The following is a 4,704-nucleotide window of genomic DNA, read 5'->3' on the forward strand; positions in this document are numbered from 1 at the left end:
CACTCAGTGTTTAAAACCCTGGACGTAGCGGCTACCCACTGACCCGGGTATCCGTGAACCAGTAAGTGAAAAAAAAAATATTATCAAAATATTTTCAAAATAATATTATTGATAATAATAATATCAATATATTTTTATAATATAATAAATATCTATATAGAATATGCTACTAATGAAACAACATTGGGTGAATCTTACATTTAGGAGTGCAAGGAGATCTAGCTGGTGAAATAAACTTATGCCTAGGCCAAACTATCTGGTATTTCAAGACATCTATTCTCCCTTTAGAAGGACCTAATGGAAAACCCAAAACTAAAGGGTAACCTTAGGGTTTTGGTACATGTTTTAACACTATTATTTTATTTTTTTTATTTTTTTAATTGTCAAACATGTAAACCTTTTCCCTACGAAGCCCCACCAGAACACACCATTTTGATAATCTCAAATGGAGTAGCTCCTAGAAAAATCACCTGAACTATGGCATGCTCATAATCTAGCTTCTAATAATTAAAATAAATACTATGTGTAATAAAAATTCATATGTTCTCCAATTTTCTATTGGGATAAGCATTGTTTAACAACACCAACAACGCATCTCATCTGTAACTCACATCAACATGAAAAAGCTAAGAATTCTACTCATCCCTTGGTTATGCAACTTCGCTAACTTATTGGTCACCACAATATCAAGTTGTGCATATCACTTCACAATATATTTCCTCTTCAATGTTGAAATGTTATGAGAAATTTCAGGGCAGAATGTTGTATTGTGCATCATAAGAAGGTCCAAAACTTTAACATTATACACAAAAAATTCTTAAATCCATTTGGAAAGTAGTTCCTAGTCTTTTGTTATATCCATAACCAATATTAGGCATAAGGGAACAACAAACTTTCTCCTCAAACGTGAATCAACGGCTTTTTTTTTATGCCAATTCTCCTTGACAGTGATGTGATGCCTCTTGAACTTCTTCACAGGTTTCTTCACAATGTTCTTGTCCATGAGAGGGATGGTCATTTTCCTCGTCTCTCCCCTTCCCTTCCTCCTTATTCTCTATTATTTATACTCTTTGTTTCTAGCTCCTCGTATATTATTATTATTGTTATTGTTATTATCATTATCATTATCATTATTAAAGTATTATTATAGCTAATAATAATATCAATATATTTTCTATAATACAATAGATAGATAGGTTTCACCAAAGTTTCAATCAGCATATTTGGATTATTGTATTCTCTGGAGAATATAATAAGCCAATATTACCACATGATAGTTTTATACAATATAGCCACCTCATAGATATAGAGGTTTCACCAAAGTTGCAAGTAGTACATATTTGGATTATTGTATTCTCTAAATAATACAATACCCCGATATAACCACATGATAGTTTTGTATAATATAACCGCCTCATAGATAGAGAGGTTTCACCAAAATTACACAAAGTACATATTTGCATTATTGTGTTCTCCCTAGAATAATCAATGATAATAGTTTCATATTTTAGCTGTAGACAAGGGTCATTATTTTCCATGTGTAGTAATAGAGAATCACTATAATTCGCAACATAACAACATGAATATTTTATATCATGGCAGTTATAAGGTCATATACACCTAGACTCATATCGTAAGGGTATCATTCATAGTCTCATGGTAATCCAATGTCATATAAAGTATATCCATATTCTCCCATATACTCAGCAATTACCACACACTTCTATTTTCTCCTCGTCTACAATGTCTAGACACTACACTCAAGACCAAGTTTTGTTGAACTCCCTCCCTGGACACCTATGAAATCAAGTCAAATTCACTTGTCTCTACTATAGTGGAAAATTTTGAACTCCCTCGAGAAGATATCTTAGTTAGCTTTCAAACCAATATCTCTTTAACAAGATCCTTCATAAAATGGTATAGTTCAATATAGTTTCCATTTCTTGATTCTTCCATTTTTATCCGAGAAAATCTTGACTTTAACCCACAAGTGAACGTTGATTGGTTGAAGAAAAAATGTTTGTTTAGATTTACATATAGGAAAAAAATAAATGCCTTGTATATGGTCCTAATTACTCACTCAACACTCATTATCCTTATCCAAACCTTCCACTATCACCTTAGATATTATAGTAAGATCTTGTTACCCTTTAAAGAAGTTTTAAATAAGACCTCATTATCTTTTAAAGAATTCTTAAAATAAGATATTTGGAAGAAAAAGAAATCATACAAAGATTTTCAAAAAAACTAAGGATGTAGAGCCTTATATATTTTGGCTTGGTTAGCGTTGAATTTGTATCACAAGTTGGGGTTGAATTCATATTGATGATACATATTTTGGTTGGGGAAAACCAATGTTTGGGTCCTGTCACCATTGGTTTGGAAAACTCAATCTTTATTTTTTCTAGTCCAGTGGATGATGAAAGTTTGATAGTTGCAATAAATTTGCAAAAATATTATATGTATGGTCCTAAGAAATTTTTATATGAACTCTAATGAATTATCATTAAGTTGAATGACTTCATTATAATTATAATAAATTGTCAGTGAAGTTCAATATTTGTTGGACCTAGGATTATGTCCCGGTATAGAGCTCCAATCCATACCTCATTAAATCTTGATTAGCCTATGTAGATTCTTCAAATATAAAACAACATTGCCCAACTGTAGCAATTCTAGCCACCTTCCCAACCACCACTTAGTTTAGGATTTACAAAACATGTATTGTTATGAGAATATTTGGTAAGGTTACCATCACTAAAATGATAAAATATATATATATATATGAACCCTAAAAAAAGAAGAGTCTATAATTTGTAACAAGAAAATATGACACCAAAAGACTCATCAATACAATAATGTGGCTCTAGCTCTTGTAACAATTGGAAATTCTTCAAAATATTAGTGAAACTAATCTCATAAATATTAGGGTAACTAAATTCATTTAATTTTGTACATTGCTTAAATCCTATTTTTGAATATTCTTAAATAAAATCCAAACAACCAGTATGTATTTTGTGCTTTGCATCTCTTATCTATGGATGAAGTATTTAAAATGAAAATATATTTCGATGGGTTGCTTATATCATAGAATTCCTATTATTCCATTAATATAGACTACAAATTAAGCCCAACCAGTAATAGAGAAGAAAAAGGTGTTGCATAATGGTTTAGATTTCAAGAAAAAAATAAAAGCATGGGAGGTTGCTTAGTGATCTTAAAGACTGAAGAAATTTCAACCCCCACTTCGGTTATCAGTTTTCCTTATCACTCCATGCATTTAGTTTTAAATCCAAGCATGCTAAAAATTCTAAAATCTGGAAGTGACAATATTTTCTAAAAACACAAATTTAGAGATTTCACAACTGCAGAAGTTGCAGAAATAAAACACAACAAAATTATGACAACCACACACAGAAAATAACACAGTTATTTTTGGTCGATGTGACCCTAGAAAAAACCCCTACAACTCTTGGGAAAACTAGTTTTAGAGCTCTTCTTTATTTATGAAAATGTTTTTACAGAGAAACTGAAATACACAGTAAAAATTCTAGCAACCACAAATTACAACTCATCTCGATTTCTGTGCCTGAACTCCACCTCGAAAATCGTGTCAATCAACAAATAGCCAAAACATACATTTTCCAGCAATAAAACAGCATTATATGTTATACGACCTACCTCAAAAAACATGCCCAGAAATTTCTATATGGACCATATGGATTTGAGCAGTATGGATGACTCAAAAATCGTGCCCAAATCTGCCTCAAGATTCGTGCCCTTGATGTTGTCCCTCTTCCTCCATTTCTATGCCTTTCTCTTGTTGTACGATTTTGCCTTGGGATGCATGCCAATAAATGTTGTTGCCCAGATTTGCTTAAATGTCTTCTTGTTGCTCTCCTTCACTTCCTCACTGCTCAGAAATTTTCTCCTTGCTCTCTCTTCTATTTCTCTCAAATGCCCATGAAAGAATTTATTGATCTTTTTCTCTTCTCTTCTCCTTTTACTCTCTAAATGACCTTTTGGGTTACCCTAAGATCTAATGGATGAGATTCATTTATATCTAGGGATGAGAATAAATGTTCATTTAATTCTCACTTTCTATTTTTTAATTCACCCACTTAAATAAAGACCCACTTAGCCTTTTATTTCCATAGTCATTTTTTCACTTTCTAATTCTTCATTGACTTTAATAAAGTCACATTTAAATTAGAATGTAACTTTACCACTTATAAAGTCACTTTTAAATTAAATTGACTTTACCACTTATAAAGTCACTTTAGGAGAAAAGTACAAATAAATTTGGACACTTTTCCCTAGGCCAATGATAAAAGCCGTAGGGAACCACTTGTCCTCTGGTACCCAAATTTTAACACTCCCTCTTACCGAGGAAAGTGTTTCTCACCACTCTTATCTTGTCTTTGAAGTAGACATGCTTGCCACGTGGTAAGGCTTTGGTGAAAATGTCAGCTACCTGCTCATTTGTGGAAATGTATTCAAGCTTGACAGCTCCCTTTTGGACATAATCTCTAATGAAGTGATACTTGATCTCAATATGCTTTGAACTGTCATGAAAAACTGGATTCCCTGTGAGTTTCATGCAACTTTGATTATCTCGGTAAATTACTGAAGGTCTCAATGCCTGACAAAATAGACCAAACAACATCTTGCGAAGCCATATGGCCTCACAACTAGCCAAACTAG

At 32.3% G+C, this 4,704-nt stretch overlaps 1 pseudogene; it reads right to left on the bottom strand.

The window, feature by feature from the left end:
• Positions 1 to 607: 607 nt before the first annotated feature.
• On the bottom strand, positions 608 to 1,018 carry LOC149157974 (large ribosomal subunit protein eL32z pseudogene; annotated as a pseudogene).
• Between the last annotated feature and the right edge of the window lie 3,686 nt (positions 1,019 to 4,704).

This window comes from Pinus tabuliformis, chromosome 5_2 (genome assembly GCF_031772625.1).
Source record: "Pinus tabuliformis cultivar Carrire ecotype Pingquan chromosome 5_2, CPIR1, whole genome shotgun sequence".
NCBI classification, from domain to species: Eukaryota; Viridiplantae; Streptophyta; class Pinopsida; order Pinales; family Pinaceae; genus Pinus; species Pinus tabuliformis.